General features: G+C 41.6%; 1 pseudogene; it reads right to left on the minus strand.

Moving 5' to 3' along the window:
- Positions 1 to 990: 990 nt before the first annotated feature.
- LOC107131533 (large ribosomal subunit protein uL14-like) lies at positions 991 to 1,417 on the minus strand (annotated as a pseudogene).
- Positions 1,418 to 16,391: the final 14,974 nt, after the last annotated feature.

A 16,391-nucleotide genomic window follows, 5' to 3' on the forward strand; every position in this document is an offset into this window, starting at 1 on the left:
GAGCCACAGTCAGCTCCTGGTCTTGTTTTGCTGACTGTATAGAGCTTCTCCATCTTTGGCTGTAAAGAATATAACCAATCTGATTTCGGTGTTGACCATCTGGTGATGTCCATGTGTAGAGTCTTCTCTTGTGTTGTTGGAAGAGGGTGTTTGCTATGACCAGTGCGTTCTCTTGGCAAAACTCTATTAGCCTTTGCCCTGCTTCATTCCGTATTCCAAAGCCAAATTTGCCTGTTACCCCAGGTGTTTCTTGACTTCCTACTTTTGCATCCCAGTCCTTTATAATTAAAAGGACATCTGTTTGGGGTGTTAGTTCTAAAAGGTCTTGTAGGTCTTCATAGAACTGTTCAACTTCAGATTCTTCAGCATTACTGGTCTTGCTAGACTTGGCTTACACCCTGGGCTAAAAGAAATCACTGTCTTCCTTTCCGGTCTCTTTCAGGCCCTCCCTCACCAGTTCTCTCCTGCAGAGGAGAGGCTTGATCCTCTGATGCCCACCCACTTGCCCCCTCACCCTCATTCTGTTTGTCTTCTTTCTTCTGCTGCCAGGCACCTCCAGGAAGAAGCTTATTTCAGCTGCTTCTGTTTCCACACCTCCCAGTTCTTCCTTAAGTCCCTCAACTACCATTATTCTCACCCAAACCCTGTAGGTTCAAAGTCACCCGTGACCCCGATCACTAATCTAAGTATTCTTTCCTAGTCATCTCCACCAACTTCTGACTGGATCAAGTCCAGGTCTGATTCCCCTTGTTCTCTGCAGTCTTTGGGCTTGGAACAAAATTCTGCTTTCCTTTCTTATAACTCTGATATAAACAGCTTTGCTTCAGCAAAACTGGTTGATTCCATATTTCCTGAAGGTATTTTACACATTTTTGTGTTAGACAAACATAGCTATTTTCTTTTCTTGTCTTTTTGGTTGGGTGTGGGCAGGGAGCAAATCATTTTTAATTTTAATTTTTTTTTTTTTTTTTTTACAAATACACTGAAGAATCATGCAGCGCTGTCAGTGCTGGATGCAATCTTGGGCCACAAGTCTGCACACTCCTCGGCGTCTGGTCCTGTGACAGCAGAACCTTTCATTTCTCCCTTATTGTTTACTGTGTATGATTCCTATGTCATCTTCAAAATAAAGAAACACACTGTCTTTTCTCCAGTATGACTTTCATTGTTGAATTACCACTGCTGGATGTACCTTCTTTCTGAACTCTGGTTGGCTTTTATTCACTGTGGCTATCTCCATCTCACCCACACCAGCAGCAGGAAGTCTATTTAGTCATCTCTTGTTCTCTTTCACAGAGATCATATACAAATTTTTGGCTCCTGTGTTGCCAGCATGGTTGGTCATGGCTCCAACTGGAAGAGACAAGGAAATCTGGAATTTTGCACCAGAGGAGTTACCATGTCCCTACTTTGACATCTTGAATGCCAGAAAGAGATAAAACGCAGCAATTTTCCTATTGGGTAGATGCAGTATGGCTTAGAGTACCAGTATAAAGGCCCAAATGGTAGAGAAAACTGAGGCTTCTGTTAAACAAATCAGAATTTTTCTATCAGAAAGTCTAAAAAGAAGCATCCTTGATTTCAACACACATAGATGATCTGTACTTTAGAGATCAAGTTGTGTGAGTATGTTTTCATTACCTTGGGGGTGAGTTGATATATTTTTCAGTATTTAGTGTTTGAATCTCTTGAATGTCCCTAATTCGATCTAAGACTTTGGGATGGTTTTCTAACACATTGAGATTCAATTACCTCATATATAAAATGGAAGTGATTACGGTCCCTGCCCCATAGCATTGTTTGGAGAACTAAAGAAATAACGCACATAAAATGCTTAGTGTAGAGGTGTTTGGTAAATGCTAGTTATTATAGTTGTTGCCCTTAGAGCTGCTCATATGCATGCCTCACATATCATACCAAATGTATTACTTTCCTGTAGGTGCTGTGACAGATTATCACAACCATGCTGGCTTGAAACAATAGAAATATATTCTCCCACAGTTCTGGAGCCCAGAAGTCTGAAGCCAAGGTAGCAGTAGGGCGATACTTCTGCTGGAGGTTCTAGAGGAGAATTTTCTCCATGCCTCTTCCAACCTCTGATGTCTGCTGGGATTTCTTGGTGTTCATTGGACTTGTACTGACATCACTCAAATTTATGCCTCTGTCTTCACAGTGCCTTATCTTCTGTTTGGGTGAGACAAAGCTCCGTCTCTCTCTGATGATATTTAGGGTTCACTCAGAGAATTCTAGTGGAAACAGTGACAGACTTTATTTTCTTGGGCTCCAAAATTACTGCGGATGAGCACAGCATCCATGAAATTAAAAGACGCTTGCTCCTTGGAAGAAAAACTATGACAAACTTAGCTTATTAAAAAGCAGAGATATCACTTTGCTGACAAAGGTATGTATAGTCAAAGCTATGGTTTTTCCAGTAGTCATGTACAGATGTGAGATTTGGATCATAAAATAAGCTGAGTGCTGAATAATTGATGGTTTGGAATTGCGGTGCTGGAGAAGACTCTTGAGAGTCACTTGGACTGCAAAGAGTTCAAACCAGTCCATCCTAAAGGAAATCAATCCTGAATATTCATTGGAAGGAATGGTGCTGATGCTCCAGTACTTTGACCACCTGATGTGAATGTCCAACTTGTTGGAAAACACCCTGATGCTGGGAAAGATTGAAGGCAAAAGGAGAAGAGAGCGCCAGAGGATGAGATGGTTAGACAGCATCACTGACTCGATGGAAATGAATTTGAGCAAATTCCGTGAGACAGTGGAGGACAGGGAAGACAGGCGTGCTGTAGTCCACAGAGTCACAAAGAGTTGGACACAACTTAGAGACTGAACATTAACAGCAATAGAGAATTCAGTTATCTACGCATTTTTAGATCCTTATCATAATTATATTTGCAAAGACTTTATTTTTTTCTAAATGAAATGATAGTCATAGGTTCCTAGGAGTAGGATTTGGACATAGTCTTTGGAAGCCACTATCAGCCTATCACACCAAATTATCACACTTATCACATCAAATTTCACATCTTGAAAGGTGTGACCTGTTTCCTTCATCTCTGTACTTCCCACAACACCTAGAACTGTGACTAGAGAATGATGGGTGCACGGGAGTTCGTAAGGTATTAGTAAGTAAGTAAATAATAAACTACCAAAAAGTTTCATGCTTGGATCAATGATGGAGGTGTTTGTGCCTCTCAGTTAAAAAAAAATTAAAACAGTGTGGGTGTTCAGCTAACATTCACTGAATGAAATCCTAATAGTAAAGATTTTATAATTAGTCAGTAGTTTGATGGGCTCCCCTGGTGGCTCAGATGGTAAAGAATCTGCCTGCAAAGCAGGCGATGCAGGTTTGATTCCTGGGTTGGGAAGATCCCCTGGAGAAGGGAATGGCAACCCACTCCAATATTCTTGCCTGGAGAATCCCCATGACAGAGAAGCCTGGTGGGCTACAGTCCGTGGGACCGCAAAGGGTCAGACACAATTGAGCGACTAGGCACAGCAGTTTGATAACACTATTAACTTACTAGAAACATTTAAAATTTCAATTAAAAAATTGTAATATGTACCAAGCTATGTCCATGCAGTCCAATCCCATGCTGAGTTGTTTCACACTCAAAGAAGCATAACACAAAAAGTGATTCCAGTGTTTACACACAATTCTGTCAGACTTTTAAAGGTCTGAGCACAAGTGCACAGCAACTCATTAAATCTTCTAGCCTAGTTTCTCATCTACTCTGAAAGTTTCTGGAACGATGGAACCTCTCATGTTTTTGACCCCAAAGAGCACTTCCAATCATGATGTCTTATTATGCTGGCCCTTCCACAGTAAGTGTGGTCACACCCTCTGCTTACCTTACCTGTCTCTCACACCCAGGAGGCTGGGGTGGGGAGGTGGGGAATGTGGCCTCTCTCTTAGGAAATGGATGGAGGGAACACCCTGGAGGACTTGGAATTGACAGCCACTGTTTGACTGAACCAGCTGACTTTTACTTCTCATCTCCTTAGAGGGTTCACCAATCACAGAAATATATTAGCTCTTCCCTGGTGATATATACGATATCTAGAAATCAGATGTTTGGCAAATAGCCCACCTGGGTCCAGTCAAAATAAGATAAAGAATTCTTCAACTAGTGTGAGATTCAAAAGACAGTGTCTGTGTGTACAAATCCATTTTCTTTCTTAAAGTCTCCGAAATCACAAAACGTGCACCACAGTAAGCTCTGCACTTTTCACTGCCAAGGAGAAAATTCAAAATAAAGGCCGACTGCTGAATGGATTGCACTGTCAAAGGAGAGCCATGACACATTAAATTCAATAAACCACTCAAGCTTCTGATTGAATATATTATGGGAACTCTATAGGCTACAGTTTAAAAGATTAGTCCAGGAAGAAACAATATACTACTGTATTGGCTTTCTTGCTGGCAGTCTCAGCTTCAGGCACAAGACGATGCTACCTGATAGTTGCCATGGTAACCATGCAAGTACTCAGCTGGAGCATTTTCAAGCCAAAAAATGGAACATCATACACGAGTTTGCTGTTTAAAGGGGAAGAGGATGGGCAGCAGCTTTTAAAATGGGAGCCTCCTGGTATAAATTCTGCAATGTCAGGCTCGCGAGTCTTCTGATTCTTGTGAGGCTGGTTGAGGCTGCCATGGCATCCCTGCCTGTGGGTGTCCAAAATTGGCAGTATCCTGGGTGACTTTCAGGGTGAAAAAATAGGGTAAGAGGTGCACCTGTGATTCGGTGGAGGTTGGAGAGGATTTTCCATCCTGCGGAGACTGAGGCTTGCCAACTTCCCCAAACTGTAGCCCTGTAAGGTCTAACTGAATTTGCCAGATCCTATATTCACAATAGTTATAGATCCACTTGGCCTAATGAATTCTGCCTAACTTAGCATCCATGCCCTGCACACCAGTTCTTTGTTGGTTATAGCTTTTGAAAGACTGAGGGATTCATTCAATGGTCCTTTCAACCTATCTGAACATCTGTCCTACAAAATGAGGTCCCTGCCTTCCTCTGCCTTCAGCTGCCTCTCCCATAAGCACTCCTCCTTCCCTGGTGACCTCTTCTCTTTACCACCTGCACCCCTCATTTGTACCATGGCTGCTTTATTTTCTGAGTTGTCAGTTTCCTGGGTCAGTCAGTCAGTTCAGTTCAGTCTCTCAGTTGTGTCCAGCCTTCTGTAACCCTATGAACTGCAGCACGCCAGGCCTCCCTGCCCATTACCAACTCCCAGAGTTCACACAAACCCGTGTCCATTGAGTTGGTGCTGCCATCTAACCATCTCATGCTCTGTCGTCCCCTTCTCCTCCTGCCTTCAATCTTTCCCAGCATGAGGGTGTTTTCAAATGAGTCAGCTCTTTGCATCAGGTGACCAAAATATTGGAGTTTCTGCTTCAACATCAGTCCTTCCAATGAACACCCAGAACTGATTTCCTTTAGGATGGACTGGTTGGATCTCCTTGCAGTCCAAGGGACCCTCAAGAATCTTCTCCAACACCACAGTTCAAAAGCATCAATTCTTCTGCGCTCAGCTTTCTTTATAGTCCAAATCTCACATCCATACAACCACTGGAAAAACCATAGCCTTGACTAGACGGACCTTTGTTGACAAAGTAATGTCTCTGCTTTTTAATATACTGTCTAGGCTGGTCATAATTTTCCTGCCAAGGAGTAAGCATTTTTTAATTTCATGGCTGCAATCACCATCTGCAGTGATCTTGGAGCCCCCCAAAATAAAGTCAGCCACAGTTTCCACTGTTTCCCCATCTATTTGCCATGAAATGTTGGGACCGAGTGCCATGATCTTAGTTTTCTGAATGTTGAGCGTTAAGCCAGCGTTTTCACTCTCCTCTTTCACTTTCATCAAGAGGCTCTTTAGTTCTTCTTCAGTTTCTGCCATAAGGGTGGTAACATCTGCATATCTGATGTTATTGATGTTTCTCCTGGCAATCTTGATTCCAGCTTGTGCTTCCTTCAGCCCAGCATTTCTCATTATGTACTCTGTATATAAATTAAATGAGCAGGGTGACAATATACAGCCTTGACATACTCCTTTTCCTATTTGGAACCAGTCTGTTGTTCCATGTCCAATTCTAACTGTTGCTTCTTGACCTGCATACAGGTTTCGTAAAAGGCAAGTCAGGTGGTCTGGTATTCCCATCTCTTTCAGAATTTTCCAGTTTATCGTGATCCACACAGTCAAAGGCTTTGGCATATGCTACTAGAGATCAATGGAGAAATAACTCTGGAAAGAATGAAGGGATGGAGCCAAAGCAAAAACAACATCCAGTTGTGGATATGACATGATAGAAGCAAGGTCCAATGCTGTAAAGAGCAATATTGCACAGGAACCTGGAATGTCAGGTCCATGAATCAAGGCAAATTGGAAGTGGTCAAACAGGAGATGGCAAGAGTGAATGTTGACATCCTAGGAATCAGCGAACTAAAATGGACTGGAATGGGTGAATTTAACTCAGATGACCATTATGTGTACTACTGTGGGCAGGAATCCCTTAGAAGAAATGGAGTAGTCATCATAGTCAACAAAAGAGTCCAAAATGCAGTACTTGGATGCAATCTCAAAAATGACAGAATGATCTCTGTTCATTTCCAAGGCAAACCATTCAGTATCACGGTAATCCAAGTCTATGCCCTGACACTGAAGAAGCTGAAGTTGAACAGTTTCCTGGGTGTAGGCTGCCAACAAGTGACAGATCTAACATTTTGTTGGCCCTACATAATGGTTGCAAAATTAAACCAACATTCAATCAGGCTATTTCACACCACATTCCAGATTCTGGCAACTCTACACTCACATTCTTGGTACAGCAGCAATGGGCTAGAGCAGTGGAGTAACTGCCCCCTTAAGATCAAGGTTGTGTTCCATCATTTTTCAGCTGCGTTACCACAGTTACTTACCTAATGGCTCTTGTAACACCTGGATGGACTCCTGTCCTTGAGGATGAAGACAGCTTCACAGCTTGTCCCCACCTCCATGTGCTTCCTATATTTGTTTCTCCTTGGGCCCTTGTTTCTTCACTTGGTAGACTCACAATATAGATTTATTGATGAACATGAAAGGTAAGATCAGCTATCTGATGAATACTTACTGCTTACTCAGGCTCTCCTCCTCAGGTAAACTGAATCTGAGTTGCTTGTGTGCTTGATGATATATGTGGTCTCATAACAAGATAACTCTCCCAAAGGGATGGGAAGGAGTTTCTGGTAGTGAGAGGGGTGACTCCAGCTTGGGTATCATTCTTTAAATGAATGAAGGGAAGGCTTGGAACACCTGGCACCTAGGCCATAACAGTTGCTGCAGGCTGCTCTAGGGAATAATTCTTACGGTCTTCCACCCATCATCCAGGCATCCATTCATTCAGCCATTCCATCAGGGTTTACTGGGAACATTTCACAACCAAGCATTATGAAGATTGATAGCAGGAAGTAAAACAGTCCACATCTCTGTCCTCATGGTGTTTATAACAGTCCAGTGGACTTTTTTTTTTTTCTTATCTGAAGGGCTAAAGCAGCTGCTAATTGAAACTTATGACCAATTTCAGAGAGATCAAATTGTGTTAGAGACAAGTTAAATGAAGGAAACAAAAAAGGAGAGAGAAGGAAAGGAAGAGAGATGTAATGTCCAAAATATAGATGGAAACTGTTTAACTTCTCAACACACAAAGAAATAAAATTGAAACAGTAATGATCTAGATTTATAACCACTAAATTTGGTAAAAATTATTTTTAAAAAATCATAATGACTGCTGTGGAAAAGATGTAAGGTAATGAGCACTTTTTTTTTTTCCACAGAAAAGTAAATAGGTACAATCTTTTAAGAGGGCAATTGGCACTAAATGCAAAAATCTATTAATATTTTTTTATTTAGTCACGCAATTTCTAGGACTTACTCTCAGGAAATAATTGAGAGTATGAACAAAAATCTAGCTAGAAAGATTTTTATAACCCTCCTACATTGTTGGTGGGAATGTAAATTTGTGTAGCCACTGTGGAAAACAGTATGGAGGTTCTTCAAAAAACTAGAGTTTTCATATGATCTAGCAATCCCTCTCCTAGGCATATATCCAGACAAATGGATACATGCACCCAATGTTCATACCAGCACTGTTCACAATAGCCAAGACATGGTAACAACCTAAATGTCCATCGAGAGATGAATGGATAAAGATGCGGTACATATATATTATACAATAGGATACTGCTCAGCCATAAAAAAATGAAATAATGCCATTTGCAGCACCAAAGAGGGACCTAGAGATATTATACTAAGTGAAATAAGTAAAAAAAAAAAAAGACAAATATCATATGATATCACTTCCATTTGGAATCTAAAATATAGCAGAAATGAACATATCTATGAAACAAAAGCAGTTACAGACATAAAAAATAAATTTGTGGTTGGCAAGAGATGGGGGAGGTGAGGGAGGGAAAGACTGGGAGTTTGGAATTAGCAGATGCAAACTATTATATATAGGATGGATAAACAACAAGGTCCTACTGCATAGCACAGGAATTGTATTCTATATTCTATGACAAACCATCATGGAAAAGAATATAAAAAGGACTGTAAGTATAAGCATAACTGAATCACTGTGCTGTACAGCAGAATTCAGCACTGCATTGTAATTCAATTATACCTCAATAAAATAAATTTTAAAAAAGATTTTTGTTAATAATAATAACATTCCATACAACTGAATAATAAGAACTAAAGCAACTAATGTGTTGGCTGTGTTCCCTCCACTAAGACAGCACACATCCCCTGCGAGAGAGGCGTGATGGCCGGTAGAGGAAGTGGCTGGGAGGTTAGTAACTTGTCTATGCAGACACAGCCCTGAGGAAACAGCCCTGGCAGGGGGTTGAGGCCATTTAGTTATCATGTTTTGTTGCTTTTGTTAGTGAAAAAATGTCAGAGTCTTACCTTAGGGAACTGGCTTAATAAATTATGTAGTCATGCCAGGGACTGCTAGTCAGCCATAAAAAATAACATAAATGAAGATACATCCGCTTGGAGAGATGTCTGAAATACGCTACTAAGCTGGTTATCAAAGAATGTTTATAGCCTGGTCCCATGTGTGTAAGCGAATCACTTTATAAGCACACACAAGCATAGAAACGTCCAGAGGCATGGATAACAAGGTTTAATCAGTGACTGTCTCTGGTGGTAAGATGATTGTTTTTTCCCATCCATTCATATTTTCCTTATCTATATTTTAAAAAAAATCACCTTGCATTGTTTATGTAAAAATCTTTACACATACTCTTTTAAAAAACATCATGGCATATTGACTTTGCATTAGCATTCCAAGTCAGTCTATGACACACTGACTCTTGCTTCCCTGAATTAACAGTGCTTCCCCCCGGGGTGTGATAAAAGTCATCCTGGATTGAGAGCAGCAGAGCTGGGTTTCCGGCCGAGCTCATCTATTGATGCGTCCAGGATGTGTCCCGAGGCAAGTCACCAGCTCTCCTGGCCACGGCAATGATGGCTGGGTGAGCTGAACTCTGAGGCTCCTGCCAGCTCTAACACACCATGTGCTTTTACGCATTCATTTTCTCCTTTGGAGACAGCCTGTAACCATTTCCAGTCTACGGGAGAAAGATTCGAGAATGCAGAATCATTTTGGTCTATAAAAAAGCATGGATAAACACCTGCCTAACCCATTTTAAGAAATAATAACATGACATTTATAAACCACTTTGCACAGTGCTTATGAATTCCCTCCCTGGAGGCTTGAGTTTGACTCTAGTTATTCTGGTTATTTACATGCCTGCATTTGGGTAGAGCATTTGCAACTGTGAGAGGGGAAAACGCTTCCTCCTGAGCCTGCTGTGGACTCAGTGCAAAATATAAGACCTTTTCTCTGACACAGAATATGGCCCTCCAAAGCAAAGCGACACTTCATTTCAGCCCCATCTTCTCAACTGTATCTATGGACAAATGTTGTTCCTGAAGGCAGATGAGCTGGGCTGAAACTGTATATCAGAGTTGCCACTTCTCCTCAAAAGGGCAGTTTAGAGCAGCAGAACCCACTACAAGGAGGATCCCTTTTCTCTGAGAATGAAGAATTTGAGTTGGTGTTTAATATCCTTTACTTCCTGAAAAATTAATTCTAAGGCCATTGATCAGGTGGGTCTTTAAGTGCCCTGGCCCTGAAGTCAGAAAAACTAAAATTCACTTCTTCACTCTACTTCCTGTTACTGTGGAGTTTGGGGGAAAATTACTTAACCTGGTTTTGGAAATCACCATCTGTAAAAGGAAATCTGATGCCCGTGTATTTAGGGTTGTTCTGAAGATGAAAAAAAAGATCTTCATGACCCAGATAACCACGATCATGCGATCACTCACCTAGAGCCAGACATCCTGGAATGTGAAGTCAAGTGGGCCTTACAAAACATCACTACAAAGCTAGTGGAGGTGATGGAATTCTAGTTGAGCTATTTCAAATTCTAAAAGATGATGCTGTGAAATCATCATCTAAAGATGATGATTGCCGCACTCAATATGTCAGCAAATTTGGAAATCTCAGCAGTGGCCATAGAACTGGAAAAGGTCAGTTTTCATTCCAATCCCAAAGAAAGGCAATGCCAAAGAATGTTCAAACTACCACACAATTGCACTCATCTCACATGCTAGTAAAGTAATGTTCAAAATTCTCCAAGCCAGGCTTCAACAGTATGTGAACCAAGAACTTCCAGATGTTCACGCTGGATTTAGAAAAGGCAGAGGAACCAAAGAGCAAATTGCCAATATCCGTTGGATCATTGAGAAAGCAAGTGAATTCCAAAAAAACATCTATTTCTGCTTTATTGACTAGGCCAAAGCCTTTGACTGTGTGGATCACAACGAGCTGTGGAAAATTCTTAAAGAGACGGGAATACCAGACTACCCTACATGTCTCCTGAGAAATTTGTATGCAGGTTAGGAAGCAATAGTTAGAACCGGACATGGAACAGCAGACTGGTTCCAAATTGGGAAAGGAATACGTCAAGGCTGTAAGTTGTCACCCAGATGCTTTTGAATTGTGGTGTCGGAGAAGACTCTTGAGAGTCCCTTGAACTGCAAGGAGATCAAACCAGTCAATCCTAAAGGAAATCAGTCCTGAATATTCATTGGAAGGACTGGTGCTGAAGCTGAAACTTCGGCCACCTGATGCGAAGAACTGACTCATTGGAAAAGACCTTGATGCTGGGCAAGATTGAAGGCAGGAGGAGAAGGGGACAACAGAGGATGAGATGGTTGGATGGCATCACCGATTTGATGGACATGAGTTTGAGCAAGTTTCAGAAGCTGGTAATGGACAGGGAAGCCTGGTGTGCTGCAACCCATGGGGTCGCAAAGAATCAGACACAACGGAGCTACTGAACTGAACTGAACTGTGAAGATGCTGGGTGCCTGACCCATAGGAGGTACTCGATAAATAGAAAGTGAGAGTGTTAGTCACTCAGTTGTGTTTGCATCTTTGTGAACCTATGGACTGGGGCCCACCAGGCTCCTCTGTCCTTGGGATTCTCCAGGCAAGAATAATGCCCTTCTCCAGGGGATCTACCTGACCCAGGGGTCAACCTTGGGTCTCCCACTTTGCAGGCAGGTTCTTTACTGTCTGACCTACCAGGCCATTAATATTTCCATGAATACAATAAAGTGTCTGATTCCTTTCATGCAGCATTCCCAGATGCAGCATCAGGAGATGTGAAGCTGGATAACAGAAGATGAGCTGAGGGGGAAGAGATTCAAATACAAATATTTTTACAGTGAACACTGTGTACCTTGCCTGTGGTTTGTGATTATGGAACACTGGGGCAGAATAAATTATGATCTTTACAAGATGCTTTCAGAAGACAAGAAAAAGGTAAAAGATAATGTTATACTGCATGTTTTATGGATTCTTCTCTCTGATATTTCAACTTTGCGGGGCTTGTTTTAGCATATATTTTTTCAGCAGCACACTTCCATTTGGAAAAATCTTATCTGTTGAGTTGGTCCTTTGTTTAATCTGCCCTGTTTCTTAGTTGTTTATTTCTTTAGACTACTAGATTGAATTACTGAAGTCATTCATTTTGGTTCATTCTCGTTCATGCTGAACCCTGACAGTGTTCCAGACTGTGTACTAGACATTCAGTACAGTGACGTTTCCTGTCCTGAAGGAGCTGACACTCAGATGTAGGGAGAATAATGTGTTAACTTCATTTGCAATTTTTTCCTCTCCTCCTGCCTAAGGAGGATCAATTGCTGCGTTCTCCTTTGTTTAATAGGTTCAAAGTGCAATGAAACATTATAGATGTTATGGGAGAAGATGTCCCAGGACAGTGAGGACCTCACTATAGATACTGTAGAAAAGTAGATTCTGGGAAGGGAGGTGCAGAAAAGACTTCATAAGAAGAACAATTGAGACAAAGGGCTAGAACCATGTCATATTTGTATTTGTGTTCCTAATTCTCTGTTCCCTGTCCTCAACACCTATTTTAGTTTCTTAGACACTTTGGACTTAATCGAATTCTTCCTGGCTTGCAGAAATCTCTCTTCGGTTTTTGTTTTTGTTTTTTTATTAGAGTATAGTTGATTTGTGGTGTTGGGTTAGCTTCTGCTGTACAGCAAGGAAAATCAGTTATACATATACATATATCTACTCCATTCTGGATTCTTTTCCCATATAGGTCTCTATAGAGTACTGAGTAGAGCTCCCTGTGCTATATAGATGTTGTTGTTCAGCTGCTAAGTCATCTCTGACTCTTTGCAACCCTATGGACTACAGTACTCCAGGCCTTCCTGTTCTTCACTGTCTCCTGGATTTTGCTCAGACTCATGTTCATGGAGTCAGTGATGCCATTCAACCATCTCATCCTCTGTCACCCCCTTCTCCTGCCCTCAATCTTTCCCAGCATCAGGGTCTTTTCCAATGAGTCGTCTCTTCACATCAGGTGGCCAGAGTAGTGGGATTTCAACTTCAGCATCAGTCCCTCCAATGAATATTCAGAGTTGATTTCCTTTAGGATTGACTGATTTGATCTCTTTGCTGTCCAAGGGATTCTCAGGAGTCTTCTCCAGCACCACAATTTGAAAGTATCAATTCTTCAGTGCTCAGCCTTCTTTATCTATTTATCAGTCTTATTCGGATCAGATCAGATCAGTCGCTCAGTCGTGTCCGACTCTTTGCGACCCCATGAATCGCAGCACGCCAGGCCTCCCTGTCCATCACTAACTCCGGGAGTTCACTCAGGCTCACGTCTATCGAGTCAGTTTTATATATAATGGTATGTATATGTCAGTCCCAATCTCCCAATTTATCCCTCCCCACCCTTCCCCCCCCCCCCCCACAGTAAACTAAGTTTGTTTTTTACATCTGTGAGAAGTATCTCTTCTTTGAGTGGGTGGTGACTTTTTCCTGGGAGGTTCAATGAGATGAGACCAGGATTTGTGTCTTAAAGAGAAAAGAAATCCGTCAGAACAATGTTTAAGAACTAACTTCTGAAAAATAAAATGCAAATGGATTTAGAGTTACATAGCCTGGAACACACATCCTGGACGCACCACATAACAGCTGTATGAACTTGAATGAATGACAAACTCTTTGATTTTAAATTTCTGTATTTTTAAAATAAAAGTAGTGACACCAATGATACAATGAGATAAAGAGTACAAAAACCAGTGTGCAAAGTGTATAGCATTTGGAAGACACTTTAAATTGTAGTTTCTTTCCATTGCTTCCAGAAGACAGTCCAGAATATTTTGACCAGCCTGCCTCTCTATCCCTCCATCTGACTGAGGAGCAGAGGACAATCTATTTCAGATGTTATCATTTTTAAAAATGTATTTATTTTTAATTGGAGGATGATTGCTTCACAATGTTGTGTTAGTTTCTGCTGTACAACAGCATGAATCAGCTATATGCATACATATATCCCCTCCCTCTAGAGCTCCTCTCCCATCACTCCCCCACCCCCATCCCACCCATCTAGGTCATCAGAGAGCACCGGGCTGAGTTCCTCCTGCTATCAGATGTTATCATTTAGAAATTCAGATATGTAAGGCTTGATTAAATGATTCCTTAGCCATAGTTCAATGTTAATGCCTTTTAACGATTGTTGCTTTTATCAGCTGGGATTTGATTTAGTTTTAATTTCAAGTCCAAATGGCAATTTTTAGGGTTGCTTTCAGCAAAATATACCACTTGATTATCTAAGAATTGGCGCAGCTCTTTTCCAAGTGTGATAAGTAGTCAGCTTAAGTCTAGAACAGAGTTATCGAAAGTCACAGAAACTTTTAAATTTATATCAACAATTAATTCTCTGTAGCTACATCGAATCTATTGGTAGATATGCCAGATAAGGGTAACATAGCATACTCCAGAACTGAGCGATGACAGGAGGCAAAGTGCAGCCTGAAGGTGAGAAAGGCAAAGAGAGAAGAACATGTGTCTGAAGTGGCTAATTCAGTCTTTCTCAGAATTGTAGGAGAAAACCCTTGTGAGTATAAACTCACTTGGCTTCTTTGCAATGAGTCAACTTAATAGGCTATATACACCTTGAAATTACTTGGTCTGTGTTTAAAATGGGAAATTGAAGTTTGACAAAGTCATTTGCACTAGCCTGGATCTCATGCAAAGCAATTGGTTCATAGCTATTAGCACAGCAGATTTCTCGGTCCATTGAGAGTCTGATATAGTAGGGGAATCTCCTTGTGATTCTTTCCATTTCAAGCTCCAGATAAACTGCCCTTTCTGGGTCTTAGGCTTGTTTCTCAGATTACATTTTAAATGTCTCTCAGGAAAGTTTGTCCTCAATTTGATGCTCACGGTTCCAAGCCTTTCATTTCTACCCCTCTCTCTTTGCTCCCTGCTTTTTTTTTTTTTTTTTTAATACATCATCTTTGAGAAACCACATCATATGGAGAGCTCCTAAATTTACTGTTCTCCACTCTTCACTTTCTTGGCTGTCTACTCAAATTTCTCCCTCATATTCTTGCAGTAATACCTCACATATTCACTCTTTTCCTCTAAAGGGTTGCCAAAACAGGCAGCTGCTCCCTTTTGAATATTGTGAAGATCCACTCTCTTATCTATCAAAAAGGGGGAGAAAGGACTTTATTTCCAAACCCTAAATTCCAGTTAACCATATAGGAAATGACTAGAGTCCCTAGACATCTGCTCTTTGATCAACTGGTGTTTATTTTCTCTTGATTTTCCGGTTCCAACTTCTCTTGGCTGGGTCCACCTAGGCTCAGGCAGCCACTGACATCTTTTCCACGGCCTCCACTCCACAGCACACTCCAGTGCCTTGTCGGGGCAGCCTCTGTGGACACAGCTAAAGGCAGCACACTGTACACCCAAAGCCAAATCCTCCTCATTGACTGGAGTGGCTGGAAGGAGTTTTATGGAGGGTGTGGACCTATGGCGGAAACCTTCTCTCCCTCTTGCCTCTTCCTGGCCAATAAACTGGACATTTCCTGGCCTGTTTAAGGCAAAGGAAGAAGATTTTCGTTGTTGTTGTTGTTGTTGTTTCTCCCTTTTCTGGCTTCTCCCCACAAAGAGATGAGTGGTGTGCCTCCATGCAGTGTGATGGTGAGGGTTGGGTGCTCCGTGGTCTGCTGTTGGGTGGAGTTAATGTGTGAAGGGTGGTATGCACTGGTGGCCTCCTTCACTTTGTCTCTACTAATAGGATGGCTGCATTCAAAGAGGATGAGGCAGGCCAGGATCCTTTATACAGCTGGGGGTGAGTGGGTGGTAAGTGTCTGCTCTGTAGACCTGAGCTCTTGGGTGTGTGAGTGGGGGAGGGAAGACTATTAGGAAGCCTATATTGGCCTCAAGTCCTAGCTATCTTATTCAATATAGTTTTACTAATCAGAATTTTTAAACCCCTATATCAACAAACTTCATGCAAAGATGGGCTCAATAAAGGACAGAAATGGTATTGACCTAACAGAAGAAGAAGATATTAACAAGAGGTGGCAAGAATACACAGATGAATTGTACAAAAAAGATCTTCACAACCCAGATAATCACGATGGTGTGATCACTCACCTAGAGCCAGACATCCTGGAATCTGATGTCAAGTGGCCCTTAGGAAGCACCACTATGAACAAAGCTAGTGGAGGTGATGGAATTCCAGTTGAGCTATTTCAAATCTTAAAAGATGATGCTGTGAAAGTGCTACACTCAATATGCCAGCAAATTTGGAAAACTCAGCAGTGGCCACAGGACTGGAAAAGGTCAGTTTTCATTCCAGTCCCTAAGAAAAGCAATACCAAAGAATGCCCAAATTACCGCACAATTGCACTCATCTCACACGCTAGTAAAGTAATGCTCAAAATTCTCCACGCCAGGCTTCAGCAATATGTGAACCGTGAACTTC

This window comes from Bos taurus, chromosome 2 (genome assembly GCF_002263795.3).
Source record: "Bos taurus isolate L1 Dominette 01449 registration number 42190680 breed Hereford chromosome 2, ARS-UCD2.0, whole genome shotgun sequence".
Taxonomy (NCBI): Eukaryota; Metazoa; Chordata; class Mammalia; order Artiodactyla; family Bovidae; genus Bos; species Bos taurus.